This window comes from Talpa occidentalis, unplaced genomic scaffold, assembly GCF_014898055.3.
Source record: "Talpa occidentalis isolate TD23 unplaced genomic scaffold, MPIMG_talOcc4v2.1 talOcc4.8, whole genome shotgun sequence".
Classification (NCBI taxonomy): Eukaryota; Metazoa; Chordata; class Mammalia; order Eulipotyphla; family Talpidae; genus Talpa; species Talpa occidentalis.
The window spans coordinates 112357241-112373490 of NW_023605194.1; positions in this window are offsets into that span (position 1 = coordinate 112357241).

Sequence of the window (16250 nt, forward strand, 5' to 3'; positions counted from 1 at the left end):
TAGTCTGGTCTCCAGTGGTAAAGAGAATTTTTTTTGTTTTGGTTATATGGACAATTTATTTTATATTTTTTAAAGATTTGTTTTATTTATGCATACAAGAACAGAGGTATAGGCCAGAGGTGCGAGCGGTCAGAGGATCCACCAGAGACAGGGTGGGGAACAGTACAGGCAGACTGACTGAAATATACTGCTAAGGGGAGCAGCGGGCGAGTCAGGAGACTTCTGCTGCACCATGTGGGTTGCTCCCTCGCTGGGGATCGAACTCGTGCTGCGGTGACTGCAGTTAGCTTCATAGGTTGTGTCTTAACCCCTTGCGCCACCAGGGAGGCCTCTATATGGACATTTAAATGATGGTTAAAAATTTTGATTATAATAGATAACTTTTTTTTCCTGACAATAATGGTCGGGGTTAATGGGATTAAGAACGGTGTTTTTCTATGACTAAGAAATTGGATTTTAACCATGAAGCAATGATGAAATCATGAACTCTCAAACATAAGGGTGAAAACACAAGCAACCTCATAGAAAAAATGGGTGAAAGATATGAACACGTCATTCACAGACAAGAAAACACAAATTACGAATAAACATATGAAGCTAATTCTGGCCTCATTAGTTGTCAACTAATATCACACCTAGTCAGATATTCTAGGGAAGCTTCTGTACATATGTTCCAGGAAATATATGCAATAATTTTCATAGTGACATAACAAAATCTAGTGAACCAGTCAAAAAGTTCATAAACAAGAGAATGGATCAAGTTCATATTCACCCAATGCAATATAATATGTTAATGAAAATAAGAAAATCATAATAATATGCAAAACAGTGAATAAATTTCAAAAATACAATGCTTACATATTTATTACATATCTTATTCTGCATGTAGTAAATATTAAATATTTTAAAATTTTAGGTGTGAATAATTGTCTCTGTACCCAGTCACTGCTCCTGATGTTTGTGGATGTTGGCTGAGACAATTTGCCATGGGCCCTCAGTTGCAAGTTCTTACTTGTGTGCCAAGAATGCAAAGCCCCCTAGTAGGGCAATTTCTCACAGCTGTGTTTGCAATTTAGCGGCCTTAAGAATTCAGGGAACATGTCTCACTGGACTAATGACAGGCTTGCTCCCCCTGCCTGTAAATGCTGTCAATTCCTCAGTGTTCTTTGGTTATGATGAAAACCTACAGTATTCATAGAAGTCTTTGTTAACTTGGAATCTCGGTTTTTGGACGCTCCCTTAAGTAGGAGGAAGGGAGGGAGATAAGGGAATGAATTCTCAAAGCAAGGAAAGCCAGGGTAACAGAATACACTACTAAGGGTCTTCAGAGAGCAAGTACTCATGAGTCATTGTGGATGGACTATCACAGGTATTTCAAGCAGGAAGGATTTAATACAAGGTACTCAGCACTTTAAAAACAAAAGGAAAAATCTAGGGTTGAGGAAGCAAAAGTCAGGAAAACACCTTTCCTGAATTATGGAGATGGGATCACAGGAAATTTAGAAAAGGAGTATCCCATCTTATAAAAGTGATTTCATTTATAATCTTAATAATGTCAGTTTAAAATTCAGATGCAAGTTTCACTTCTTTCCTTCTCCAGAAATTACACATGTCAATTCTTTTTAACTGAACAACCTCACCTCCAAAACACACACACATTCACATGATCAAAATTGGGAAACAGTAATTTCTTCAAATCAACTTCTACCCAATACTACTCTGAGGTGCATGGGGAACTTGGGATTTCTCCTTGGCATCTCTAAATCAAGAGGTTACACTGCAGGATGTGAAGACATCACCAATGCTCTTGTCAAATAAGCAAAATATGTGTCTGACTTTATAGTAAGATGAACTATAGTACCCACTATTGACCCCCAATAGGAACTATTTCTCATTATAATGGATAGACCCTCACACACACACACCTGAAACATATTTGTGCTTTGATGTGGAACAAAAATATTCATTAGAAAGATGACTCACTCTTGTGTCCTGCCACTATAAATCCATCACCTATCTCAATAATAGAAGCTATTTTTCTCTCTAAATTTGTCCTCCCTAACCCAATTCTCAGTCTTTTTGCTTCCTTTGTTACCTATGAAGCATAGTCCAGAAAGGGAAAAAATGAAATATGCAGAGATAAATAATAGCTTGAAAGAACCTTCTGTTGTATCGTCTCTGGTTCTCTGGTTTCTGAACATTATAGGGGAAGAAAATGGGAAAACATCTTACAAGCAGGTATGTGAACAGCCTGGGTAACTTTACTTGCCACTTAGGGTGTAACAGGAGCTACAGAAACTCAAAAAGATTCCTTAATACTTGGGGTTGATAATATAAAATAAATGCAGTGAACTTGACTTCCACATATTAATGGGAAAAAAAAAACATCAAATCTGGCCTACTGTTAATATTCCAGTCTTGTGTCAAGTGACCTTAAAAAAAGTCAATATTTATTTGATGTCAGATCATTTTATTTTAAGAATGTTTATCCCAGATGGGTTAACTATGCTCAGAAAAAACCCTCAAGGCATGCATTTATAGGAATATATCAGATGGCCTTGCCAAAATTCTATACTTTAAAATACCGCTGGGTTTGGCTTATGTGAAAAAGGTCCTTTAAAGTAATAAATCGTCTTGTCTTGCGGTCATGTTGAGATTGGAACAGTTGTATCTTTGACCCTAAAAAACATTTATTAATATTCTAATAAAGACTGAGGACAAAATCAGCAAAATGTGCACAATATAGTCATCATAATCTTTATATTTGTATTACAGTTTATAGTTGATGGATAATTTTACCCTAATTCTCTTTGCTGGACAAGATGAGTATCAAGGCTGCCACTGAGAACCCAGGGAGCTGCTTCTAGTCCCCGCAGCACACACCCTTGGCTTATGTCTTAAATCTCCTTCGCTCTCTGGGGAGAAGCCGATCAATATAACAGTCACAGTGCAGGGGCCGAGATGGAATGGAGAATATGTTACTTATCAAGTGTCCACTCGGGATTAACTACCAGGGACGCAAAGGCAAATACATAGGGACTTTGTCTTTTTGTCAAAAATCAACAGGAAGCCAATGAATGCATTTTAAACAAGGTTAGTGGAAGGTCATGGCTACTTTTCACACAGGTCTTCCCGGGTGCAGCAGGAAGCACACCTCCCTTTGTCTCCACCCTCACATCCAAGAGGTCATAATCTGAGCCCAAAGGGCAAGACATTTTGTGGGACGCTAGGGTTTTCCCTCCTAGCAACACCCCCTCCTGCCTTACTGTGCTCCCCCAGCAGCCACAGGGCTGAGAGTCAGGGGCAGCTTAACACGGGCACGGGAGGAGGTGGGCAGACATATTGTAAAAGAAAAGGATGCAGAGAGGAAGCCGCATAAATTATTATCTACGGAGAAGATCTTGTCAGCCAAGAGCGAGGATTAGCACTACCCATGGAAAACTACCGATGGAAAACGACTGGGAATAATATGAGGGGCCTTTTTACACTTTTCCAGCAGGGCGGGCTGGGTTCATTTAAAGGGGCAGAGTGCAGCAGGAGGCCCAGGAGGCACCCCTTTCTTTCTTTCTTTCTTTCTTTCTTTCTTTCTTTCTTTTTCTTTCTTTCTTTCTTTCTTTCTTTCTTTCTTTCTTTTCTTCTTTTTGTCTGTCTGTCTGTCTTCTTTCTTTCTTTCTTTCTTTCTTTCTTTCTTTCTTTCTTTCTTTCTTTTTTCTTTTTCCTTTTTTTCTTCTTTCCTTCTTTTCCTTCTTCCTTCTTTCTTCCTTCTTTCTTCCTCCTCTTCCTTCCTTCCTTCCTTCCTTCCTTCCTTCCTTCCTTCCTTCCTTCCTTCCTTCCTTCCTTCCTCCTTCCTTCCTTCCTTCCTTCTTTCTTTCTTTCTCATTATGAGGGACTTGTGCTTGTGCTCAGGCATGGGCGTGTGTGTGCATGAGACCTGACAGTGGGTCTGTAGGGGGCAGGGTAGGGAAATGTGTCTAAGAAAAACATTTCATATTTTCTTTGTGGGTGTGTGCTCTCAACTACCATACCAGTAACTAATATCAATGTGTCCTTCCTCTGTGCCAGGGGTCCTTGTAAATGATTTGCATGTTTTAACTAAGTCGTGGCCTCCTCACCACAGCCTGTGAGGTGGGCACTCACCACTGTTACCCTCATTTTCTCGAGCAGGCTACGGAGACCCAGGATTGCAAAAGTGCAGAATCAGGATTTGAACCCAGGCACCAGCAGCCTCCGTGTTTACAGGAATGCGCTGAGTCCTGTTTCTCTAAGCCTCTTTGCACTCAGCTTCCTGACCCATCCCACCCACACCCAACACCTTTCATGCCGGAGACTCTGCTCAGAGCTCTGGCTTGGCTTGAGGATAAACAAGCGAATAAAGCTCCATCCCCACCCCAGGGGAGCTTACAAGTATAATACCGAAACAGGCAGTGTGGTAGCAATCAATTTTTGTCAAATTGACCTTAAAAGTGTCTGTGGGTCTCTCTTTATAATTACACAAAAATTGGACGTCGTGATGGCAAACACCTGGCATTCATTAGCTTAGCGTTCTCTGTGGTCAGATCTAAAATCCGAACATGGTATTAGTGGTTAAGATGCAGTTGTGTGTGAAAATACTGTTCATTCATTAAAATGCAATGTCTAAAAATGAAACACCTTCTATATAAGCTTGCTAATCCTTTTTATCAACTATACCATGTTAACAAAAGTTAATCCCACACAAAATGTCCTCACCTGCCTGTCAACACTTTGTCCCGCTGAGTCTCCGCTTTCAGGCTCGTTGTTACCCGGATGCACCAGAACCTGCCTGGTACTGGGACCCGGGCGGTCAGAGGGTCCAGTTGGCATCCAGCAGCGTCAGCCCACGCAAGCGTAGTGTGGAAGGCTCAGCGGGAGTGTTTACAATGGCGTGTCCAAATGTGAGCAATCAAGTCTTATAAAACCATGTGCTTCAGGGAATTGGAACGATGATGCTCCATTGCTCTTTATGGCCTACACAGATGTAGCCATTCTTCCTCGGTGGCCATTCTAATTTATCTAAAAATAAATTTAGAATAAAATAATCCTCCTTATCATGAAATGGGGGAGTTGAACAGTAATGGGGAATTGCACGGCCGGCTTGCATTCACCCACAGCTTGGGAATTCACCTCACTCCCCCTCCAGCTGAGTGATTACTTCTGGGAGTATCGCCCAGGCCTCCTGCCTCCTTCTGGAAGGTTTGCACCAGGCACCTCGTCTCTCATTTCTTGCCCCGAAATCCTGCTCCGCTGAGCCGTGTTCAGTGACTCCAGCAGTGGGGAGGCCTGTCAGCTTAGCTGCTGCGCCACTGCAGGTGGCAGCAGGAGAGTCCAGAGTTACGTGTTTGCCACAGGACAGAATCTCTGAAAGAAAACTGGCTTCAAATCTAAGCATGGGGGAGACGGGAATAGAGCCTCCCCGTTCCTGTATCTCCAGTGCCCAGAGCAGTGCCTGGCATGCACAGATGGGTGCTCCCCAAGTAAGCCCTAGAGGCAAGGAAAAAGAAAGAAAATATGCATTTCTAACTGACATCTTAGGGAAGGTGTCAGATTGTCAGGGCAACTGAAAGCAAAGAGAGGGAGCTGAGGTCGAGTGGGTTAAGGCCTTAGCGGGCAGGAGGGAGCAAAGTCCCGCAGACCCCATGAAGCAGGGAAAAAACAAATGCAGTGTGATCAGAAAATAATCCATGTGTCAGCTCTTCATTTGTTCATTCAACAAACTCATCAAATGGTTATTTATAGTGCCCGGCACTATTCTAATCGCTAGGATGCAGTATTGGATAAATATGGAAAATCCCTTTCCTCACAGCTTGCATTCATGCAGGACAGGCAATAAATAAAATGTATTAATCTGTAAGTCCACTAGATAGACCATAGTAGGAAGAAAACTCAAGGCAGGAAGGGACGCATGAAATGTCAGCAGGAGGAAGTGACATTTCAAGAAAGGTGGTGGCAGGCAGGTGACATAGAAAGGTCACATTCAGAGCGAACACTGAAAGATGTGATAAATTATCCCTGCAGTTAGTGGGAAGAGGAGCCTTCAGCCAGAGAAAATGGCAAGTGCAAAGGCCCTGAGGTTGGAGCTGGACTTGGGAACAGCAGGGGGCAAGAATGGCTATTCCAGAAGGAAAGGAGAGAAGTAGGGAGTGAGTTCAGAGAGATAGAAGGTCATCAAAGCATTTGGTTGAAAGGGTGACACAGAATTCTACATCACAGAGTGTTGCAGGTGATTCAGGATTTTGACTTCTACCCTGAGTAAGAAGCAGAGGAAGCCATGGCCGCCTTCTCACCGTAAAACCATTTCACTTGCTCTTGCCTCCTCTTGGGTGTTCTCCTCCTGTGCTTTGCCTGATCAGCATTGACGCCCTCAGGCCTCCATCCCGTGCTCAGAGGAGGCTTTCAGCAAAGTCCTGCTCCCATGTGCTCCCACCTCCAGCTCCAGGCATCCTCTCCCCTGGCAGCGGCTCTCCTGCTATGCCCCACCACAAATTAGCATCACATGCTTATCCGTACAATATCCGCCTCCCCTGGGAAGCTGTGACCTCCATGAAGCAGAGCTTTCCGTTGTATTCATTACTGAACACTCTGTGGGCTTAAGTAACAGCCTTAGAAACATCCCCGTGCTTTCTTTTCATTTCTGTCTACACAAATTTCTCTCTAACTGGCCTGATCTGTCTGACTTCCTACTGGAAGCGAGGAGGAAGCATTGAGATTATTACCTTAGGAATGGAGAATTAAAGAATTAATTTTCATTTTCTAATATTCAAAATACGTTTTTTTTTTTTTGTTTGTTTTTTGTTTTCAGTAAGGGAATAGACTTGCAGGGAGATCGTGTTTTCTAAATTCTTTTAGCAAACCAAGACCAAGTGTTTAGGATTCAGATCTTTAAATTGGCCCAGGAGAGCAAACCGTTATTGTTAGGGGGAAAGCATGTCCTAAAGCTAATCCCATGCAGGCTTTGTGGACTCCACCCCCACCCCAGGCCAAAGCCATCAGGACATTGGGAAAGACAAATCCCATCACCACCAAAGGGAAGGTGGCTGGGACCTGAGGGTGGAGTTAAGCAGCCAGGTTTGGTATAAAACCAGACATGTGGGCTTTGGGGGGGTTCCCTTTTTGGCTCTCGGCCAGCTCGTGCCTCTCGGCCAGCTCGGAGAGTGCCTTTGGGTTTCCAGGTCGGCAGATCAGGTAGGACGCATGAAAGACTTTATTTCCCTATTTTCTCCCTGAGTTGTACATTTTCCTTATTTCCTTTTCCCTTGTAAATAAACCTTTTATTAACCTTTTGTGTGTGTCTGCAGTGGAGTATTCATAAGTCCCTTTTAAGCGCGCGGGTGAGGACCCACAGCCAGACAACCCATTTTATATCGGGGCTGTTCCGTAACATTATGATTTCTTGGAAATCTTACCTAGAAAAAAAAAAAAAAAGATAGGCCAATTTAAGCTCCATCTGGTTCACAGGAACCTGGGGAAGGCAAGAAGGGGCAGGTGGAGGCAGGAGTGACCACCAGCCAGTGAATACAAGAAGGGTCAAGGCAGAGGGGAGTCTACTAGTTGCTTACCAAGGTAAGAAAACAGGCTGGGGCATACTAGCCAGGCTGCGGGAACACACACCCCTGGAGCCCCCAAGATGAAATGGGGAGCCCGAAGCCATGGAGCATCCCTTGCCAAGCTATTCTTTAGTGCTTTATAAATAATATTTTGTATATGTGGATGGATGGATGGGCAGACAAATACACAGAGATATTATGCATGAATATATTATATATGAGTATTGCAAGGATCATTTGCATTGCTATTGTATTGACTATTTATAAAGCACCACATGGACCAAGCACGCTATCTCGCCTTCATTTTCAAGCTAAACCACCACTCCAAATGCACAGATGCCCTCTTGGACAGGTGTTGGGTGGAAATATGAGGAAATATGCATTCTTATTTTTGATTTAGTTTAGTCGTGGGTGCTATCCAAAAGGGCGGTTCAAATGACTGTGTCACACAGAGTGTGAGCTTATGAGGGAGAGCAGACCACTTATTGACAAATGAAATAAACTACATTTCCTTTCCACAGCATCATGCAACTATCTGCAGATTTACTATATGAAGGAGCCTATTCGGGCCCCTAAGAATCTGTGGGAAGGCACGTTTGCTCTGCTGACAGGTGGTAAACACCCAGAGGGATATTTTGAGAACAGGATCATCTTGATGGCAGGACAATGAAGAAAAATTATTTATAAGGGCAACTACAGATGATTAGCAGATCAAAAAAAAAGGATGGGGGAGGAAGTAGGGCTGCTTCTTTTTGAAAAGACTGAGCCCTCTTTTTGCAGGGGAACAGGGGAATCCTTATTCCAGCAACCCATATTTTTGAAAATTACCATTTATGACCAATTATGCAGCACAATGACAATTACACACATCATTAAAGAGGTGTCAGATTACCTTTGTAGTTCTTTCGACACTGATCTCCGGACGAGTACTGTCTTCATATTTGCCGATCATGTCACATGCGTGGACATTTGATGACAGCCCTCCCCCCAAAAAAACAAAAACAATTAGAGAGAACATTTGTATGCAGAAGAGAAAGTGTCAGCAAGTCAGGAAGAATGTCCATGCATGAGTGATTTCCCAAGCCCAATCAAGGGAGCAAAGAAAGAGCAGAGCTGCAGGCTATTTTCAAAGAGGTCAGATCAACACTACCAAATAAACAAATTTCCAAAAAAAATTGTATGGTGTGCAGAATTCATGTATTATTAATTATGGGCAGATGAAAAACCTTAAACAGTTCAGGCCAATCAATTTCTACACCTAATCACAATTATAGGAAGATTATACCAATTCTATACTCATTCTTTGATGGGAAATGTTGCAACAGGTGACTTGATAACATTACATACTGAATTACCAACAACAGTTGTCCATTCTTTCTTTTCCTTATTGGTGAAGTGAAATGTGAATCCACCTACCCTTCAGGGACACCCAGTGACTTCAGAAACCACAGGCGGAGATTGGGTGACAGTATGCTAAGAGTTGATGGCAGCCCTATAGCTGGGATGGCATGTGAGATACAGTATCTGGTACCATTTCTAACAGGACAGATTTTCATTAAACTGGTAGTTTGTGTGTGTGTGTGTGTGTGTGTAATTAATAATACAAGAATTCTGCACACCAAATTATTATTTTTTGAAATTCACGTACTTGGTAGTCTTGATTTGACTGAGTTTGAGCAGCCCAAAGCCTTCTTAATGGAGACTGAATTCTTGGAGATACTTGAGAGTAAGAGGGAAGAGACAGACTGGCTGGTCAGCAGTGGCGACAGCAGAGCCAGCTCAAAGGCTGGGCTTTGTTTTATTTGACTGTGTTTTGGTCCCCGGTCAGGAGCTCACCTGCCCTGCCTGTGAGCCAGCTCTGAGGTGGGTTTCATGGTGTTTGTCATCCTCAGAGCAGATCCCCTGAGTCAGGAGTCCTTAGTGCTAACACATCTGTCTCCTCACTCCCCCCAGGCTCCGCCTGAGAGCTACTGAGCATCCAGAGGTGACAGGGACAGACTGCCTGCTTGTGGCCACCCACAAGCAAGAAGGAAACAGACCTCCCCAAACCCCACATAACTGAGCTGAGGGGTGCAGGGGATGAAAGTGTCCCTTATTGAAATAAGAGCCGGCCTAAGCAGTTGAACCCCATCCTAGCAACAAAAACCCCAGAAAAAAAGGAGCACTGGTAAGAAAATAAATTTAACCTTTAAAACAATCTAGGCTATTTGTACAATCAAATGACTCTTTTCCTCACAAACCAGATCTCTATTGATCTTCTTGAAATATTAAATCCCCTTGACCACGGAGGAAGAACCATCAACACTTAACCTAAACTGGAAGCAAAACTGTGGGCCAAAGGTGAATTAAAAATGAAACAAAAAAACCTCACAGATTGCAGTAGGGAAAGTGAGGTGATGCTGACTGATTCAGTCACTCAGGAGACACGGGATGGTTGTCCAGAGGGTCCCAGCCCTGCAGGAGAAGCTCGTGATAGATGGGAGACCTTGCTGTGTAGTCACCCATTCCAATCCTATAGATGCGTTTCTACAGAGATCCCCCAGAGGGGAAGGAGTGGGGTGCTAAGAGAGAAACACACAAATAAAAGAGGGTCCTAAGTTAGAGGTCAAATAGGATTTTTGGAGAAGCAAACCTTGAGTTTCCACCTGAGAGCTCACCGGTGTTAGTCAGAGGTAAGGGAGGCTGGCGTTCCAGGTGGGAAAACGCAACCTTGCAGGAATTCTGCAAAAATGCATCATTGGACCTGAGAATTTTTAGGCTTGACAGTAAAAAGCAGATGAGAATCTAAACCGGCGTGGGTCTGAATCCCACCTGCCCTGCTGGCCTTGTTGGTGTCGAGCCTGGTGCTGGTCTCAGCCACCCTCCCCAGGCCGCCAACCCCAGGAAGTCCGTGGCAGAAAGCAAATGGCAAGCGGACCCCTCCTTCTGAACAGCTGGGAAGCAGCCCTCCCCACCGATCGTTTGCCCTGAAATTCTACTAGAAGCTATTCCTTCTGACATATGTCTCTCATGGAAAGAAGATAAAGAAGATCTTAGAGAAAATTGACTTCTTTGATTCTGAAGCACAAGGATTACTTTTGTATTCCTCATTTAGAAGATTATCAGTTTTGACCTTGATAAGGTTTTGGGTCTTCAGTCAGATAGAAAGTCTCCAATCTGCTAACGCTGCTGTTCAGCTGGAGAGAAAAGCTTGTGCGTGTGTATTTGTGAGCTCTTGCTCGCTTTCTCTCAAATAAACACGCGCGCGTGCACACACACACACACACAGGTTACGACAGACAGTGAAAACATATTCTGCCTAAGGTTCAGCTCTGACACTCTGAAATAAAGACACTCTACTTCATACACCCCCAAAGAGAATTTGTATGACCTTCCTAAGGATTTTCACTGTTACAAATCTTCTAGAATTTTCAATAAAACCTAGAGATTTTTAATTTACTTCCTTCTAATCTAACGACCCCATCCATCAAGTCTACAGGTATTTTTGGACAAAATAATGTAGTTTAATTTAAAAAGTATAAAGCTATCATTTCCCTCCAAAACTTTAGTTACCCTTTTTGCTATTGTATTTATTATCTATACAGCACTACCTCAGCATGTGATTATGATAAATAGAACATGAAAGTAAACAAAAACAAACAAGCCACAAGCCCCTTGCTCTGGGACTTAATCAGCCAGCATCTCCCGAGCGCCACAAAGTGTCAATTAGGGGAGCTGTACAGTTGGCATGATGAAGCACCAGGACGCTCCCATTATTCCGTTCCATTAATTTTCTTCTGTAACGTCAGAGAAAACAGAACAAGAACTGAGGGTGAGAAATTATCCACCCAGGAACAAGAATGCATCCAGATTGTGGAAATTCTCTTAAAGAAAAATTGGCTTTTTAGGAGAGCCTGACATTCCTGGACAATGAAGTGCCTTATGCCATCATTTCTGTCCTGCTATTCATGCGTATTTGGGGCTGGATCTTGAAAGAGAAGGAGTGGGAGGACCTCAAATTCACATTCCACACCATGCTCCTCTGTGATGCCCACACGTACGTCGCCGGCCCCACAATCCTGGGGAGAAACATGGAGTCAAGTGTAGGCGATAACAGGACAGGGCAGCGAGGGTCTTCCTATCACCACGGGGTGGGGGGTCCCCAAAGGGAATCAGAAACCATTCAATGTGAACACTGCCGTGTGCCTTCTCATCAGATAGCCGTCCCTTTTGTGATATCCCTAGTTCCATACGGCACTGCAGATCATTGTTGATGGCGATGTAGAAGTCAACTTTTTATATCTTTAAGTTTTTATTAATTCTGGAGTTAAAACCAGCAGATACAAGCATGTTTAATAAAGAACACTTGAAAGATGAAAAAGCTTTGAGCTGGTCACATAAAATGTTGAAAATACAAGCAGTGTGGGTGACATGTGGTTTCAAGATAATGTGATGATCCTGGTCTTTATGAACTCAGCTTCTCCAGTCTATTGATGCCCAAGTGACTGTTATTATCTTGGGCCTGGAGGAAGGCCGGTCAACCTTAGAGGGTCACCAGGTATCTGGGCACCCGGGGTCCACACTGACCAGTTGGTGAAATGAAAAGCTGGGTATCCAGCCAGGTCACATCTCACACAAACGCTACGTTGTAAGGTCGACAGTTGAGTCCACACCATCTTTCTAATCTTTTTACTCATTTGCCAAAGCAAGCACCTGGCCAAGCCTAGAGTTAGGGCAGAGAAATATGCCCTCTCCACCTGGAGACTGTGGCAAAAGTGGAGATGTGGATAGAGGTGAAAAACTGGGACCCCAAATTAAATCTCCTATGTCACATCACCCATCCAGCATGGTCTAGGGAGAGCACACTTGCATAAGTATAGAACCAGGACTCAAGACAAGTTTTGAATGTTGCTTTGATAATAAATTCCCCTTTGCAGAGACAGAAAAAGAATCCTTATAGATTCCTCTTACCTAGGCAGACTAGAAGCTCTATCACAATAATAGAAATAACAAGTGTGAATTAAGGGAGTTACTTTTTATTATTTTTTCAGTCTATGGGTATAAATGGATTTTGACAGCTCGGATAATCTTGAGGCAACCTTCAGCCATTCAAGCATTATATGGTGATTCATGTCACAATAAAAAATCATCTACAGGTGCCCCCCCGGATATGCAGTAAATGTCATCTATATGATAAAGTTCCTCAAAATAACTGAGAAATTACAGGCTACTGGTCCAAAGTGCATTCATCAATGTATTACATATCATCTGACTTAGAACCGTTACAAATATTTGTAATAATGGAATATATTGTTTAACACGATGGAAGCTGAAAAGGCTCATTAACTCTAAATTTGATTCCGTATCTCCATTTCTTTTCATTTGCAGACTCATGATTCTGTACCATTAGCTTAATTATATGAGCAGTGAGCCATCCCTAAGTCTAGATTCATGTTTAGTTTAGTGCAAAATAAATATTAATGTTGGGATTCTTGTTCTGAAATACTTTCCTGAACAAATTCATTCATCTCCTTGAGTTTTCTTCTTGGGATTTCCAGGGTAGACTCACAAATAAGAAATTGTAGTGTCACAGAATTTTAGGTAGTGAGGACCTTTGAGATCAGAGAGATTAGACATTCATGCCAAATGATTCTCACTATGATAAGCTAGATAGTTTTTGTAAAGGTGCAAAGAACTGTAAGTGCCATTATAAATGTGAAAAGAAACAGATGGCAAATACTGTACCCAAAAAAAGGGTAAACCTAAAATGTGAAAATGGGTAGAAAATGAAACAATTGGAGGGTTGCATTTAATAACTGAGATGAAGTAGACCCAAGCCTGAGCAGAGCACTCAAAGGTTGAGTGTTTCAGATGAGACTATTGCTGAGCATATGAGGAAATTTACTTCGAAATTCCTCTGCACTCTCTGCAAACATATTATGAATCTCAGGTCAAACTTTCTCCTTTAAAATTAAACATTAATCACGGATGATTCTTGGACCTTTTCCTGCTACTCAACATGTGAGTGTCTGGCTTCTCCTTCCTAAGTGGATGACTCTGGTGTGGAAACAGCTTGCTAAACCAAGTAACGCCATCTCTTGCCCTGGGGTGTCTCTTCATTTATAGTGCTAACCTGGCATTGCCAGCTCCAGGAGTTACTGTTTGAAACCTTTTCCAAACTGACTTGAGGGAGGAAGTCTCTTTTCGGGACTCTGTCTTGCCACACATTTTCTGAAAAACACCAACTGCAAAATGCCCTTCTGGAGGATAAACCCTCAAAAGGGTAAGGGAGGAATCTGGGGGGCTGCCTCCTCCCTCCTTTGGTTCCTCTGGCTGGTCTCAAAATAAATTGACAAGAGAGATTAGCAAGCAAGAATGACTGTTAATTCGTGCCCACAGAGGCCCATAAGATATAGATACAGCACATAGGGGAAGGGGATGATTAAACTGGCCAGTTAATAGAGTTTTTAGACAAAGAAGCAATGCATCTGGGAAGAAGAGACAGGACCACAAAATTCAAATTGTCCAAATTGGTTTGGACCATGAATGGAGCGAAGTGAACTTGCTTCCAGGTCCCTGGGCCCCGCAATGTCTCTGACCATAAGGGCATCATCTCCCCATCTCTGTGCCGGGAGGACACCCACAGGCATGAATTTCCTTTTTTCAGGGGGAGCACAAAGGAGCGTCCAGAAGCCTTGATTTTAGGAGGAGGGAAGCCTGTGGTGCCTTCCTCTGTGCCTGTCTCTTGGACTTAAAATGACCAGTATGCACTACGGCTCATCTTGGGGCAGCCTGACCCGGTACCCCACCACCTGTGAGTGCATTGCAAGGATGGCCTAGGTTAGAAGAGGGTTCGAGTGGTACCTCTAAAAAAATTTTACCCAAGAAAGGATAGATGGCTCTTGGGGACCTCTCAATGGGGGAACCAACTCTGAGGCAATTTTCTTATTGATAAAATAATTCTACCCTCTTCACATTATATATAAAAAAGAAACAGTAATTCTCAATAGGAGAAACATCGCAGGGGAAATCGGCTCTGTCAGTTCAGCAGGATGAACAGCGACCGCGAGAAGCACGCAGTCTGGAGCCGAAATTCCTAAAACCTTGGGAAGTCAGTAAATGTTACATAAGGACAGTCCCTGAGGCTCCCACTGGGATTTAAGCAGGATGGGACTGCTCTGGCTCCAAGAGTCACCTGCCCCTTCTGTGAAATAACAGCGCCCCCCAGTGGCCTTCTATCTTGTTACAGCGCTGTCTAGTTTTTCGGCCTCTCCTGAACCAAAAGAAAAAATCCAGATTTTAAGCGTTGGTCCATATATTTAGCACATCGTGCTGGGCGCTGGCACCCGCGCAGCCCTGTGCTGGGCACGCAGACGGGGTGGCACTGGAAAAGACACGGAGGGGAGCAAGATGAAGGGAACCATAGACCCAAGACAATAGCCTGCAAGCCCTGTGAGGCTGGACAGGACACCTTCCCACATGCCCGCCCCAGGCTTCTCCGAGCTGTGTTTTGGGGCACAGCCAGGTTGTAGGCCGAGCGCCACGCGTGATGCCAGAAGGGGATGATTGTATGTTATCACCATGCACGTTCCTGCCCAAGCTTTTCTAGACAAAGCTGAGCCCCGTGGGCTCACACAGGCGGGCGACCGAGCAGCCCAGGCCCAGGCGCAGGGGAAGCAGCGGGCGAAGCACCAAGTATGCATGGCCTGGAGAAGAGAGACCTGCGGCCCAGACCAGGATGGCTGAGATGGACGCCTGAGGTGGCCACTTCCTCCCCAGCTGCTGGCTCTGCACAGTTCTGTCAAGTTCAGAGCAGACCTCGCCCTGCCCGGCTGGGAGTCACAGTGCCTGGTGGGTGGCGCGCCAGCTCATGCGGGACTGGACTCCCATGTCCACTGACCCAACCCAGGTCATGGGTCCTGGGGGCTGCGGCAGGCATGGCCCAAGCAGGAGAGGTTTTTCTTGCTACTTGAAAAGGATTTATAGGAAGTAACCCCTTCTCCATTTTTTTAAATGTATTTCTGCATGCAAGAACTGGGGTGTAGGCCAGAGGTGCAGGGGAGTGAGAGGATTCACTAGAGACAGAGCAGGGAACAGAACAGGCAGACTAACTGAAATCCACTGCTGAGGGGAGCAGCAGGCGAGATAGGAGAGGTCTGCTGCGCCATGGGGGTTGCTCCCTGGTCAGGACTGAACTCAGGCCGCAGTGGCTAGGGATAGCTTGATAGAGCTGAGGCTTTAACCCCTGCGCCACTAGGGAGGTCCCTTCCTCCCCCATTTTTAAGGGAATTTTGTTCTGCTTGATGCTTGCTCCCCCAGTTTCTGCAGCCGGCCGCTGCCACAGAGCTGGCACCTGTGGGTCTGTCTTCCCTGCTCTTTGGGGCCAGTGCCCAGATCACGAGTAACTGCTGTCTTAGCAAATTGAAAGAAGAGTGTGATCTCACTGGAAGGAGAGGCACAGTCTTGGTTTTCCTTGAGTCACACACAAGTACCTCGATTGTCCCCATGTGTGACTGAAGGTGCAGAGCGCAGGAGGGAACGCACAGGCCCAGGGCGCCAGGGCGCACGTGGGCTTGGCGGGCCGGGGCTCCAGGGTGTGACAGCCCTTTCAGCGACTCGCAGCTGAAGGCGCCATGGCATCGTCCACTTTCCGATGCCTCCAGGCGGGGCAGTGCCTTGGCCTTGACGGATGGCTGCCCTCGGTCATGT